Source organism: Jaculus jaculus, unplaced genomic scaffold, assembly GCF_020740685.1.
Source record: "Jaculus jaculus isolate mJacJac1 unplaced genomic scaffold, mJacJac1.mat.Y.cur mat_scaffold_79_1_273090_arrow_ctg1, whole genome shotgun sequence".
Taxonomy (NCBI): domain Eukaryota; kingdom Metazoa; phylum Chordata; class Mammalia; order Rodentia; family Dipodidae; genus Jaculus; species Jaculus jaculus.
Genome location: NW_025423512.1, coordinates 165,541 through 181,129, shown reverse-complemented (window position 1 = coordinate 181,129; position 15,589 = coordinate 165,541). Strand labels below are relative to the sequence as shown.

At 40.5% G+C, this 15,589-nt stretch overlaps 1 non-coding gene across 1 annotated transcript; it reads left to right on the top strand.

Annotated features, from left to right (window-relative positions):
- The first annotated feature begins 11,744 nt into the window (after window positions 1–11,744).
- Window positions 11,745–11,909, top strand: LOC123457488. The gene has a single exon (XR_006635023.1). It is a non-coding gene; the product is annotated as a U1 spliceosomal RNA (small nuclear RNA).
- The last annotated feature ends 3,680 nt before the right edge of the window (window positions 11,910–15,589 follow it).

Genomic DNA, 15,589 nt, shown 5'->3' with positions numbered 1-15,589 from the left:
AAGAGGAGATAATGAGATTTTTAGAATCAGAGAAAGAACCTATCAGAGAATCACTGCAGCAGAGAAACTTCAGGACTACATAGTCCATTCATGGATTCACCAATAAGTATTAAGTACTTACTTTGTTTAGGAGGTAATCAGCTTCCAAAATCATAATTTAAAAGTAAATAAGCCATGATTTGAGTAGAAATGTCCAGTAGCAAAGAGAGATATATGAAATGGTAAACATAATACAGGGCTAAAATGGAGACTAATATAGAATGGGAGTGATTTATAAACATCCCAGAATTTCCCCAAACATTTGGCACATAGACAAGATTATACATGAGGGAGCATGTATCATAAGTCTAAATATATAGAAAATATATATCAAATTAGCAGTGTTTTAATAAAACATAATCATTTTCCTACCTTGATGAATAGGATTTCATGAACACAGGCCACATATGACTTCAGAACTCCAAGCCTCCTCAAAGTGCATATAAACCATGATAGTTCAGTGAAAGCCAATTTCTTACATTGGTCCTGAGAAATCTCCCTATCTTTTCCTTCCTCCTGTTCATTTTCATATATACATGAATTTGTGTGCTACTTTTGTAATTGAAAAACACTAATAAATTGAAAAAATAGCCAGCAGTGAGATGCACTAAAGCTCACTCACATTCTCTTTGAAAACTAGGAAAGGTTTTTACAGAGAAGTAGGGAGGGGAGTACTTATAGAAAACTGTTGCAAGGTACCTGAGGGAAGTGGGAGAGTATTAGAAAAGGAAGAATGAGACTGGAAAGTTCAAAGGGATTAGGTACCACGCCACCTATATGAGGCTGTGTCACAGCTGCAACAGCTACCCTTTGGTCACTGCTCTGCCTAAGGTGAGCCAACTATTGCCCATCTTGTGCAAAGAAGCAAAAACAAAAGATTTGCCCATGCTTTGAAAGTAAGGTCAAAATCATTCAAACAGACTGGGAAGATAACTTAGTGGTTAAGGTACTTGCCTACAAAGCCAAAGGATCTAGATTCGATTCCAGGACCCATTTAAGCCATATGCACAAGATGGAATATGCATTCAGAGTTCATTTGCAGTGGCTGAAGGCCCTGTTGTGCCCATTCTCTCTCTCTCTCTATCTCCCTCTCTCTCTTTCTCTTTCTCTCTCTCTCTTTCAAATAAACAAAAATAAAAACATATTTTAAGCAGGGTGTAATGGCACACGCCTTTAATCCCAGCACTCTGGAGGCAGAGGTAGGAGGATTGCTGTGAGTTTGAGGCCACCCTGAGACTCCATAGTGAATTCCAGGTCAGCCTGGGCTACAGTGAGACCCTACCTCAAAAAACCAAAAAAAAAAAAAAAAAAAAATTTAAATTTAAACAAGAATCCTAGAGTTCTAGATATCAGAGTATGATATAGATATGAGAGGTAGATTTCTGAGTAGCTCCTCCTAGTTGGCCTCAAAGAGCCCTTTTTCTACAATGAGAGACACAGTCAGGTAAGAGCTATAAAGAATCGCCTGAAGTGCAGTCACCTTTTTGCCTGGGTCAAAATAAAGTATTACTTAAATGTCTGCTCATTTTCTACCTGATGTGAGTCTTCCTCATCTTGCAGCAAGGTGGTGTTGGGTAACTGGTCCTGAGCAAGGAGAAGATAAACATGTTCATGTGGTTTTCAGCCCTCACCTGACAGATCCTTGAAGAAATGTTAGTTCTGCACTTGCAAAGCATTGCAATTCTGTTTCCCAATGGCTATGTAGGCTAATAACCAAAAATCAGAAGGAAAATAGAAAGGAAGTCTTCACTTTGGTTGTTAATTCCTACTTAGAGTTGAACCTATAATAAGGCCATCTTCAAAGGGAAAAATAATCATGTATTTTCAAGTATTCATCCAAGTAGACATTTTCCTGTCAACTATTTTCACTTACAGCCATCTGTAAGCTAACTTGTCTTAGTTTGGTATTTATCAGGGTCACAAGCAGATGACACAGCCCAGATGAGCCAAAGCAAGGTGACTCTTCCCCTGAGCTCTGGTCCCCTGCTTATATTGTTCTCCCTGCAATTCTCAAGTTTTTTTTATTGACTTTCCATTTATTTTTCAATATTTATTTTTATTCTCTCTCAATGTTTATAGAACTTCCACTGCCTTCATATTTCAATTAGCTTCTGGCTACTTGTCATGTTTTGTTTTTACCCACTTATTTCCTCCTGGAATCTATTGGCTTTCTGATCTAATGTACTGATGTTCTGACCTCTCCGTTGTCTGTTGTATTACTTTTGTATGGGTATGACCAAAATACCTGAGATACCCACAGAAAAGGAGGAAAGATTTAATGTAGCTGATGAATTCAGAGGTTTGAGCCCATAGTCCTCGGCTCCATGCACAAGGGCAGAATGTCGCAGTGGGGAACATGTGGCCATGGGGTTTCCTTATGTCATGACAGACAAAAAGCACACAAAGAACAGGAAGGATCCCGACATGGGATATCCCAAAGAACCACCCTCCTGAGGGACCTTGTCCCACCAGCTGAACCCACTACCAAAGTTTCCATGTCCTCACAATGTAATGCCACAGAGAATAAGGCCCCAACACATGAGTGCTTTGAGGGGTACTTCATATACAGATTATGAACACTTGTGGATTTTGAAGATTTAAGCCAGTTTCAGGATCCTACCAAGCTCCCTGACCTACTGCCATCCTCACATTGTCTAGTCAAGTAAAAGAAACTGCAGGTCATGCATTGAAACAAAATCCACATCTTCAGTACTAATTCTCCCAAGTCATACCGCCAAGAAAAAGAGGTATTTTACTCTCAATTATTTGGTTGCTTATGTTCCAGTGATCTTTTCTTCAAACCCTAGCACAAGAAACCTGTGTTCACTATGTACTATGGTGGACATCAGTATGAAATTGTCCTATCTCCAAATCATAAACCACTAAATGCAACAGTGATCTATTGATCTCTTCCAACTATTTCCACCTTAACCTCACCAAGTACTCCAGTCTAAGGATCCCTTCTAAGCAAGATTTCAACCTGATCCCTTCTTTACTCCCTCCTTAGCCAATGTGTGTATAATCTTTCATTTCAACATATTTTTTTGTGGGAATATTGATCTCTCTCCTTTTTCTTCCTGACCTGCCATGATGCAAAATACATTGCTCCATTACACTCCTCCTACCAAGATGAAACCATGAGCAAAACAAACCATTTCACCCTAAAAAAAGAATCATTCTTGAGCCATGCACAGTGGCACATGCCTTTAATTGCAGCACTCGGGAAGCAGAGGTAGGAGGATGCCCATGAGTTTGAGGCCACACTGAGACTATATAGTAAATTCCAGGTCAGCCTGGGCTAGAGTGAGGCTCTACCTTGAATGCCCCCACCCAAAAAAAATGTGTCCATACCCCAAACTCCTTTATATTCCATCACATCAAACCTGGAATCAATCCTGACATTAGGCTTTCTCCATTATAAAATTTAAGCGTATCATTATTGCTGAATGAAAATTGCAGAGAACATTGTTGTCTCTATAAATCTATAATCACTAGTCTCCTGAAGTTTGACCATCAATAATACTAGTTTCTCTAACCAGTGACTCTTCACTTATCTATTTTCCTTAGTAATGAAGGCTGTTTAGTATGCTCACACTAGGACAACATGTTTTTCTTCCTTCATCCTCAGAATAAACAGAAACCATAAGAAGAATCATTTCTAGTTATAATTACTAATGCTGCAAATCTACTGAGGTTCTCGGGACAGAGGAAATCTATTTGCCACAACCTGTCTTTTTGCCTATAACCCCACAACTTTTACCTGCCCTAGTTTTCTTTGAATTCTTTTATTGTTGAATTTGAAGCCTCTTAAGTGAGAAGACACATGAGTTGTCTGGTAAATTAATATTTCCAATATCACTGGATAGTGCTTTTAGTGGACGAACCTAAAAAGTGGTGTAATGAAGACCTTTAGACCATTGTTAATATCAAATTAAATTGAAAAAATGCCACCAGGGCCTCTTCTTACACATGAATTTGTACGTGCTGTTCACTCTTCTGGGAAATTGCTTGTTCATCTTCCTCCTGACTACCACACTCCTATGTTCATTGAATTAGTAGGAAAGTTTTCTTCACAGTTACCATCATCCCCTGCCAATGTTACCACCAAGTTTAGAAAGATTTATTTGTCATATTATTTCATAGAAGCACATTTATTTCCATTGTGTCACTCACCCCAGTATATTTATGATGCACACATGGTATAATTATTTAGTCATTATACCACATTGTAATATCAGGTGCTACATGTTTACTCATCTTTCATTGATTCTACGTCCATTATTATTCTACAATATCTAGGCAGTTTCCAAGACACCTAACAATTTCTCTTAAAAATATTATGTAAGGGAACACCTGAACCACAAGACACTGGAGAGGGTAGGATCAAGACTGACCTAAATCTCCTACATCTTCCCTCCCTCCCTCTCCCCCTCTCCCCTCTATCTCTCCCCTCTCTAACTCTTGTATATTAGTTATCTTTTTCCTCAATTTCTTAGTGGACACTGACCTGTAACCCCCACTTCCAGCTTGGGCCTACCATCCACAATGAGCTTTTGATCAGAGAAACCTACAAGGTTTCCCAAAACAATGACAGACTTCTGTCAGAGTACTTGATGACCCACCAAAGGCCAGTGATAAGACCCTATTGCTGAAGACTCCATACGCAGCTGACGCGTAAAATGGAATGACATGGCTGGAAGCCAGGAGAGAGTCAGTCCCCAGACAGTCAGCGTGTCTAGTGCCAGAAGGCGCTACATAGGCGACTGGGGGAAATGACCAAGATCTGTCCAAGCAACACATTGTTTAACCTAATTAGCAACAAATAACAGGATGTGATGCCCACACAAGTGCAATAGTGGTACACAGCCATGGTGAGGAATCAATTGCTCTTGATTTGGCTAACTGATCCACTCAGTGGTACTAGACCCTTAGCTGGAGCTGGGAAACAAGTCAGAACCATACCCAAACACAAGCCCACTCTACAATATCAAGCTACCATCAATCATGGAGTATAAGAGGGCCTAAACCTATCATACTGTCTGTCAAAAAAGTAAGTGTTATCTCAATTTTCCGGGTGCTAACTTACTCTCCATTGGAGAATCTGCTTCTCTTTTTTTTTTTTTTTATTTTTTAAATACTTTATTTAGTTACTTATTAGAGAGAGAGAATGGGCACACCAGGGCCTCTAGACACTGAAAATGAACTCCGCGCTACCTTGTGCATCTGGCTTACATGGATACTGGGGAATCAAAGCTGGGTCCTTGGGCTTCACAGGCAAGTGCCTTAACTGCTAAGCCATCCCTCCAGCTCCCACGCATAATGTTTTTTTTTTTTTTTTTTTTTTTTTTTAAATTTAATTTATTAGTTTTCTTTTCAGTAAATACAGGCAGTTTGGTACCATTGTTTAGGCTCATCTGTGATCTACCCCCTCCCATTAGACCCTCCTTATTATTGAAAATGGGTCGTGCATTGTGGAGTTAGCCCCCAGTTATTAGTATGATAAATGTCTCTGAAAATCATGACCCAACATGTAACTCTGACATTCTTTCCGCCCCCTCTTCCGCAAGATTTCCCTGAGCCATGTTGGGTTCATTTTTGGTCTGCTTCAGTGCTGAGGTGTTGGGGGCCTCTGAGGCTCTGGCTCTCTGATTTGGTAGGAGTTGATTTTTCTCTGCATTGATCTCCTTCCCCTTTGTGCTGGTATCCAGTTCACAGGAAAACATCACCCTTGCTTATTTCGCCAGTTGTCCTTAGTTTCAGTTGGGCCCCTTCTGAGGTATGTTGGGGCAGCTCTCTTCTTAGGATCTGCATCTATCTGGAAAAGAGAAGCAGATTCTCCAACGGAGAGTGAGTTAGCACCCAGAAAATTGAGATAACACTTACTTTTTTGATAGACAGTTTGATAGGTGTAGGTCCTCTTATACCCCGTGATTGATGGTAGCTTGATATTGTAGAGTGGGCTTGTGTTTGGGTATGGTTCTGACTTGTTTCCCAGCTCCAGCTAAGGGTCTAGTACCACTGAGTGGATCAGTTAGCCAAATCAAGAGCAATTGATTCCTCACCATGGCTGTGTACCACTATTGCACTTGTATGGGTATCACATCCGGTTAATTGTTGCTACTTAGGTTAAACAATGTGTTGCTTGGACAGATCTTGGTCACTTCCCCCAGTCGCCAAATGGATCAAAGACCTCAACATAAGACCAGAAACTCGAAAACTACTGGAAGAAAATTTAGGAAGTACTTTCCATGATATAGGAATGGGAAAAGACTTCCTGAATAAAACCCCAGTGGCTCAAGTTCTTAAACAGTCACTCAACCATTGGGATCATATGAAGCTGAAGAGTTTCTTTACAGATAAGCATATAATAAACAAAGCCAATAGAATACCCACAGAGTGGGAGAAAATATTTGCAGGTTATCCAACTGATAGAGGCCTTATCTCTAGAATTTACAAAGAACTCAAAAGTCTAAACAATAAGAAGACAAATACCCCACTCACAAAATGGGGCACAGAGTTAAACAGGCAATTCACAGAGGAAGAGATACAAATGGCAAACACACACCTAAGAAAATGTTCATCATCCCTAATCATCAGAGAAATGCAAATTAAAACAACTATGAGATTCCACCTTACCCCAATAAGGATAGCCAACATCAAAAGGTCAAATGAAAATAAATGCTGGCGAGGATGTGGAGAAGCAGGGACACTCATTCACTGTTGGTGGGAATGCAGGATGGTACAGCCACTTTGGAAAGCAATATGGAGACTCCTGAAAAAGCTGACTATAGAAATACCAACAGACCCAGTTATACCATTACTGGGCATGTACCCTAAAACCTTCAAACCAAAAGCCAGAGAGATTTGCTCAACCATGTTTGTAGCAGCTCAATTCGTAATAGCTAAAAGCTGGAATCAACCCAGATGTCCATCATTAGAAGAATGGATAACAAAGATGTGGTATATCTACACAATGGAATTCTATACAGCAGTAAGAAAAAACGACATAAAGAAATTTGAGGAAAAATGGTTGAACCTGGAACAGATCATTCTCAGCGAACTTACCCAATCACAGAAAAAAAATCGACACATAGTCTCACTCATCTGCAACACCTAACCTGAATTTGCCCAAGATGCCTTACATACCCAGCAAGTACCTCATGGACTAGACAATAAGATGGATGGGAGGGCGGGGAGGGAATCAAAGGGTGGAAAACAGTAATCCGGACCCAAACGGCAATGGTACCATAAAATTCTACTTCCTAAAAGACAGACCAAATGACTGAACCTTCACTAGTCCCTTACAGGAAACACATGAACCACAAGACACTGGAGAGGGTAGGATCAAGACTGACCTAAATCTCCTACATCTTCCCTCCCTCCCCCTCTCCCCTCTATCTCTCTTCTCTCTAACTCTTGTATATTAGTTATCTTTTTCCTCAATTTCTTAGTGGACACTGACCTGTAACCCCCACTTCCAGCTTGGGCCTACATTCCACAATGAGCTTTTGATCAAAGAAACCTACAAGGTTTCCCAAAACAATGACAGACTTCTGTCAGAGTAATTGATGACCCACCAAAGGCCAGTGGTAAGACCCTATTGCTGAAGACTCCATACGCAGCTGACACGTAAAATGGAATGACATGGCTGGAAGCCAGGAGAGAGTCAGTCCCCAGACAGTCAGCGTGTCTAGTGCCAGAAGGCGCTACATAGGCGACTGGGGGAAGTGACCAAGATCTGCTTCTCTTTTTCAGATAGATGCAGATCCTAAGAAGAGAGCTGCCCCAACATACCTCAAAAGGGGCCCAACTGAAACTAAGGACAACTGGCGAAATAAGCAAGGGTGATGTTTTCCTGTGAACCGGATACCAGCACAAAGGGGAAGGAGATCAACGCAGAGAAAAATCAACTCCTACCAAATCAGAGAGCCAAAGCCTCAGAGGCCCCCAACACCTCAGCACTGAAGCAGACCAAAAATGAACCCAACATGGCTCAGGGAAATCTTGCGGAAGAGGGGGCGGAAAGAATGTCAGAGTTACATGTTGGGTCATGATTTGCAGAGACATTTATCATACTAATAACTGGGTGCTAACTCCACAATGCATGACCCATTTTCATTAACAAGGAGGGTCTAATGGGAGGGGGTAGATCACAGATGAGCCTAAATAATGGTACCAAACTGCCTGTATTCACTGAAATGAAAACTAATAAATTAAATTTTAAAAAAAAATCAAAAAAAATATTATGTGTATATACATATATATATATATGCATATCACAGCAAATGAACTCCAGATGTATGTGTATCTGGCTTACATGGTTCTGGGAAATTGAACCTGGGTCCTTAGGCTTTGCATGCAAGCACCTTAGCTACTAAGTCCAGAACCTAACAATTTCTTAATCATACCAGAATATGTTAATGAAAGAATCATTCATGAAGGTGTCAATGAATGAATTGGATCATTGAATTGACAAGAAGCATTGGAGATTAAAAAATATAAGCTCAAGCCAGGGGTTGTGGTACCATACACTTTTATTCCCACTACTTGGGGGTCAGAGGTAGGAGGATTACCATTAGTTTAAGGCCACCCTGAGTCTATATAGTGAATTCTAGGTCAGCCTGTGCCTAGAATTTTGCTGTACAAAACCTTACAAAAATCAATATATAGATGATATAGATACAGATAATTATTGATACATATAGATGACATTGATAGATAAGATAGATAGATGATATAGATATAGATATAGATATAGATATAGATATAGATATAGATATAGATATAGATAGATATAGATATAGATACAGATACAGATACAGATACAGATACAGATACAGATACAGATATAGATATAGATATAGATATAGATATAGATATAGATATATATGCTCAGTAGATAATGGTCCAGCCTCTACTTGGGTATTTTTAGTGTTTGGCAAACAATTCTATTGTTGCGTAGGGCTACAAAATTCTTTTTTAAGTTAAATTTAAATCTTTCCCCTGTAACTTATGTCTAATTCATATAGTTCAGCCCTGTGAGAAATATCAGTCTATTTTCTCTTAAGGGATATTCCCCTCCAATGTTTGGATATTTTTAGCATGCGTCTCCTGTGATTTTTCCTTCTCCAATATCAAATAAACAGAGTTGCTTCCACAGTCCCTGACTGGAGACAGTTCTCAGACTCTATTACCTATACCCCATTTGAGCTCACACTTAATGAGATCAGAAACAACAGAGTCATGGACTCTTATACTTCAGGAGAGTAGCTTCAAGTCATTGCTTTGAGAAGATGAGTCTGTTCACTTCCCTCTACCAGTTAGAGTTTAATTTACAAAGCCATTGAACTACCAAACTGCAATATCTCTAAGAAGGCTTGCACCTACAAGGCAATGAATCCACAGGACACATGGGATTTATTGCTAGTACTTTTTTTTATTGTGAGAGTGATAGAGAAAAAGAGGCAGAGAGAGAGAGAGAGAGAGAGAGAGAGAATGGGTGAGCCAGGGCCTCCAGCCACTGCAAAAGAACTCCATACGTGTGCGCCCCCTTGTGCCTCTGCTTAACATGGGTCCTGGGGAATTGAGCCTCAAACCAGGGTCCTTAGGCTTCTCAGGCAAGCGCCTAACCACTAAGCCATCTCTCCAGCCCTGCTAGTACTTTTATTGAAGCAATTTGTTGACAAATGCTCAAGGAGGAGCATGGAGTGATAAGTTATAATAAAACCTCAGGGAGATCATTTCCCCAAATGCTGTCTAGGAGAAAAACTTGAGACAAAGTCCTTAACAGGGTAGTTTTTCTGCACCCTTCCACTAATCCTTTGATTTGCCACTTCTAGAGAAATTTCAAATGTTTTAAATCTTAACTTAAATAAAAGATGGAATGTATAAAAATAGCAAAGGGGTTCTATTTGCCTCCATTCACTAATTCTAGCCAACAGGTGAAAAAGATTGGAGTTTAAATCTTATTACTCTCTCATGGTTCCTACTTCCATGCCAAAATGCCATGTTGATACAATTGCTTTGCGGATGAGAAAGGAGGCTGTCACACTGACTAATTGTGTCCTGGATCAGGAACAGGAGGAAAAACATTGGTCTTTCAGATTATGAGAATTATAGCTCACTGTTATGAGAGGAAACATTACAGGCATCCCCCCTCCAAAAGCCCATGGCTGTGGGCCCAGAGGGCCAAGTGTCACTTAAGAGGGAAAGCTGCAAGCTACTTAGTGGAGTGTTTTAAGACAGTAACTCTACTAACTTAATGTAAAATAGGGCAATAAATGGCAGCTTGCAATTCAGGAACTGCCAAATTGCTCAGTGGGTCAGGGTAGGGCAGTGCACTCGTTCCTGACCCAGTATTTATAATATGAGAAAATTAAGGACAGAGCTGAGCACTGACTGCAGGGGTGGGAGGGAAGGACTCATCAGAAAAGGAATCCACAAGCATTTGACAGACACTGGAATTATCTCCCCCTCTAATGAAGTTAATGCTTCCCAGTGCCCAGCCTTTCCTTCCTTGCTATGGCTAAACACTGACAGAAAGCTGGAAGGATTACTACTAGAGACTGCATCTAAGACTCCTGCACAAAGGTGTGCCCTTGGTGTGCCTAACTTTCATCAGACCAACTTAGCTCTTCTAGTTCTCCTTCCCTTTGTGCTGCTGTTTCCCTGCTCTGCTTCTTTTTTTGTTGTTGTTGTTATCACAAAATAGTATTATTTAATAGAAAATTTTTTGTCATTGGCTATATTTGAGGTATACATAAAGGGAATGATATATCAAATTATTAGATATAAAAGTGTGTAGGAAGACTATTTGCAATTTTCAAAACCTAGGATAACATGACATATAATATGTTTTGTAGTAGGTTGGAAATTACTCTTTTTTAAAAATTTTAATTTATTAGTTTTCTTTTCAGCAAATACAGGCAGTTTGGTACCATTGTTTAGGCTCATCCATGATCTACCCCCTCCCATTGGACCCTCCTTGTTGATGTAAATGGGTCGTGCATTGTGGAATTAGCCCACAGTTATTGGTACGATAAATGTCTCTGCATATCATGACCCAACATGTGACTCTGACATTCTTTCCGCCCCCTCTTCTGCAAAATTTCCCTGAACCATGTTGGGTTCATTTTTGGTCTGCTTCAGTGCTGAGGTGTTGGGGGCTTCTGAGGCTCTGGCTCTCTGATTTGGTAGGAGTTGATTTTTCTCTGCGTTGGTCTCCTTCCCCTTTGTGCTGGTATCCGGTTCACAGGAAAACATCACCCTTGCTTGTTTTGCCAATTGTCCTTAGTTTCAGTCAGGCCCCTTTTGAGGTATGTTGGGGCAGCTCTCTCCTTAGGATCTGCATCTATCTGAAAAAGAGAAGCAGATTCTCCAATGGAGAGTAAGTTAACACCTGGAAAATTGAGAAAACAATTAGTTTTTTGATAGAGAGTTTGATAGGTGTAGGCCCTCTTGTACCCCATGATTGATGGTAGCTTGATATTGGAGAGTGGGCCTGTGTTTGGGTATGGTTCTGACTTGTTTCCCAGCTCCAGCTATGGGTCTCATCCCACTGAGGGGATCAGTTAGCCAAATCAAGAGCAGTTGGTTCCCCACCGTGGCTGTGTGCCACTATTGCATTTGTGTGGGCATCACATCAGGTTATTTGTTGCTAATTAGGTTAGACAATGAGTTGCTTGGACAGATATTGGTCATTTCCCCCAGTTACCTGGCAGGGGAGATACCATGATCATGAAGGTGGTTTTCCCAGGGCGAGGCTTATCCATTGCACCTGTTCTGCATCTTGCACATATAAATCTTTTCAAGAATTGGAGATCCAAGTTAAGTGCACAGTTCCTGATCTCAGTTGGAGGTAAGCTCTCCTTTGAGCTCTTCTTATTCTTTTTTCTTTCCTTTCTTGTGGCACAGAACATATTTGCTTATGTAATTCCTCTTCCCTTGTTCTGTAAACTAAATAGGAACAGAGTCTACTTCATGCTTCATCCTGAACATTTTCACATAAGCAGATATAAGGAAGAGATGTATTTATTTAGAGGTATGGGAGAAATAATGAACAGTGGGAACTATTAAAAACGGAAGAAGATGTTGACCAATGTTCTTGAAACCAGCATAAATTTAGAGTCAAATCCAAAGTTAGCCTTTTTCCAACTATGTGCCAGATTATTTCAATATATGTGCTATAGGGCTCAACTCAAAATTCCCAACTCTTGACTTCCCTCAGATTATAGAGAACCTTCTTTTTCTAGAAGCCATAAAACAGAAGATTATTAATTAGAGATAGGGAGATGGTTCAGTGAGTAAAGTGTTTGTCCTGTAAGTGTGAAGACCTGAGCTCTAATACCTAGAACCCCTGTAAAAGCCAAGCCTGGAGACACATGCCTGTAATCACAGCTCTGTGAAGTAAGAGATAGGAGGATTCTGGAGCTTATTGGCTGTCTAGTCTCATTGAATCAGTGAGCTCTGAGTTCTCAAAAAAAAAAAAAAATGGAGAGCTCTTTGATTTCCACATGGACATGCTCATGATGCATGCACCCATGCCCACCTACAAGCATTAAACCCACACATTTTCAGTCTCTCTCACACACACATGCACACACACCCATGCATTTTGTAGCTATGAGCACATAAACATATGAAAGGGCCAAAGAAATGGTATAGTGGATAAAGAGTGTGGAGCCTGAGTTCAGACCCTTAGCATCCACACGGATGTGGGGTGGGCATGGCAGCCTGTCTACAGTACCAGCATGCAGGATCCAGAAACAAGGATTTCCCAAGGTAAGCTAGTAAGATACATTAGTCAAATCAGTGAGTCTTGGGTTTAAATGAAAGGCTGTGCCTCAATAATAAGGTGGCGAGTGATTCAGGCAGATACTGACATCAACCTCCAGTCTACACACACACACACACACACACACACACACCTGTATGCACATCTGCAAGTACGCTATACACACATTCATACTACACAGACATAGAATTGCAAATAAAAAACTTAAAAATCAGTATATGTTTAAAAAACTCAATAGATAAAATCAAGGAGAATTGTTTTTAAATTGGGTAACTCATATTGATGTGTGTATGAAGACTAAGTTTATTAAAAACAATGATTTCTTGCACATTACTACAAATTAATATGGATGTGATATATAAGTGATCCAAGAGGTGTACACAAAGTTTCAAAAGTTTAAATAACTAACCATCTGGGAGGAAAATTTGAAAAATGGCTGTCAGTGGGGCTGCAGAGAGAATTCAGTGGATAAAGCACTTGCCTTGCATGCCTGAGTATGTGAGGTCAACGCCCCACGTCCACATTAAAACAAAGATGGATGCTGTAGCACAGAATTGTAATCCCAGCCATGCCTGTGGGAAAAAGGGAGGCAGAGATGGGAGAATCTACTGGACACTCAAGTGATAGCTAGCTGGGGGAGAGCAGCCGTGAACATAGGGAAAGCCTGCCTCAGAAGAGGTAGAAGGTAAGGACCTACATGGGCTTCCAGATGTGTGCTGGCACTCCCACACATGAACACAGACACATGCATACATGCATGCACACACACACACACACACACACACACACACACACACACACACGCCGTGAAACTAGCTATCAAAATGTCTAGGTACTCACTTCAGGTTAAACACTTGACAGGGGTACCACTTGGTGATGTGTGGTTCTGGTTGCAGACTACCGTGGTACAGATACATATCACTGCAGGACCCATACTCGAGTTCAATGACATAGTTAAATAACCTCTAACCCACTCTCTTGAAACCATATATCCTTCATTTTGCAAGTAATAACATTTTGAGAACATGTAAATATCTGTCCTCAATATTTCTCCCAGTGGTTTGAGAATACAGTGGAGGTTCTTGCCTGATTGAATTAGCTTACATTGGGGTTTCAAATGACCACTTTTTAGTGGGCATTCCTCTGTAGAAGAGAATATTTTCTTCTTGAATTGGGATAAAAGTGAGATATATTTGACGATAACTATTTAGCTTAGACTTTTTTATTATTGAACTTTCCATAATTATAGGCAATAAACCATGATAATTACTTGCCCCCTACTTTCTGTACGTATATACTATATATCAACCATTTTTTCTTCTTGGCACCCTTAATTATATTTTTTTTTTTTTTTAGGTAGGCCCAACAGACTGGCCCTTTTTATGTGAAGAGAGAGAGAGAGAACTGGTGCACCAGGGCCTCCAGCCACTGCAAGTGAACTCCAGACACAGGTGCCCCCTTGTGGGCAAGTGCAACCTTGTGTGCTTGTGTTACTGTTTGTCTGGATTATGTGGGACCTGGAGAGTCACAGGCAAGTGCCTTAACCACTAAGCCATCTCTCCAGCCATTCATTTAATTTTTTTGTGTGTGCATAGTATATGTAATGGTGGTGGTGGTGTGTGTAGGGGTATGTGTGAGAAAGAGAGGGAGTTATGCAGGTGCACGTGCTGATGGGTGTCTACTGTGCTCAACTGCAACACCTATGGGCTGCCTGAAGCTACAGAAAACATCACTGTCCCCTTCTCCCACTCACCTGCCTGATGTCTCCTTGTGACAGAATGTTACTCATTCTGGAGCTTACACTTTGAAAGCCTCGACAATTCTGTGGTCTTTGCTCCCCTACAGAACTAAGGTTACAGACATGTGTGGCCATGACCAGCCCTGTAGATTCTAGAGATTCAAATTTAGGGCAGTCTCTGGTCCCCTCAGACACTCATTCTCATGCAGAAAGTACACTTAACTGCCAAACCATCCCTCCAGCCTCATAATTACAATTTAATACCAAAATGTTCTTTCTGTTTTCCCCACCCCAGTTTTGAATTGACATTTTTCAACTATGAAAATATAAGCAATATATTACCCTGTTTGCTTTGTTTTGCAATATGAGTTCTCTGTCCACCCCAAACCCCATCCTCATTCTTGGGCTCCCTCCTATGACCACATTTAGTTGCTCTCTATACAGCCTTTTTCCAGATACAGTCATGTGCTAAGATGCTACAGGTTAGGATTTCCTTTGATAGCTTGTAACTTCATGCCATCCTTTATTCCCTTTTTCTTCTTTTATTATTCTTGTTAGTGTCCTTGGGTTATTCAAGTGAGGAATTGGAATTAAATGGTTGTGTTTGTTTCTTCTCTCCTGAGCCACATGGTGACATTATATTTCTTTACTCCAGCCAAATTTTCTTCTCAGAGCCTTAGATACACATAGTAATGACACACACCTCTTCTACCTGGTTGCTTTACCACATAACAGAAAGAACACGTCCAAAATGCAATTTTTGATCTCTCACTCCAAACACCTTATGTACACAATACCAGGGTCAACTATAGTTTTACCTTTCTCCTTAGGTTCACACATATTGTATGTATTTTGTAACTGTACCCCACTTTGACCAAACATTAGCAATTTATTTTCTCATAGTTCTATAGGGTGCATATCTGAGCTCAGGGTGTGAGGGTGTGAGGCTTACAGATAGATGGCTGTCTCCTCCTTATGTTTTCTAAAGGTCTTCCCTCCAGGCATATTTATGTCCTGCT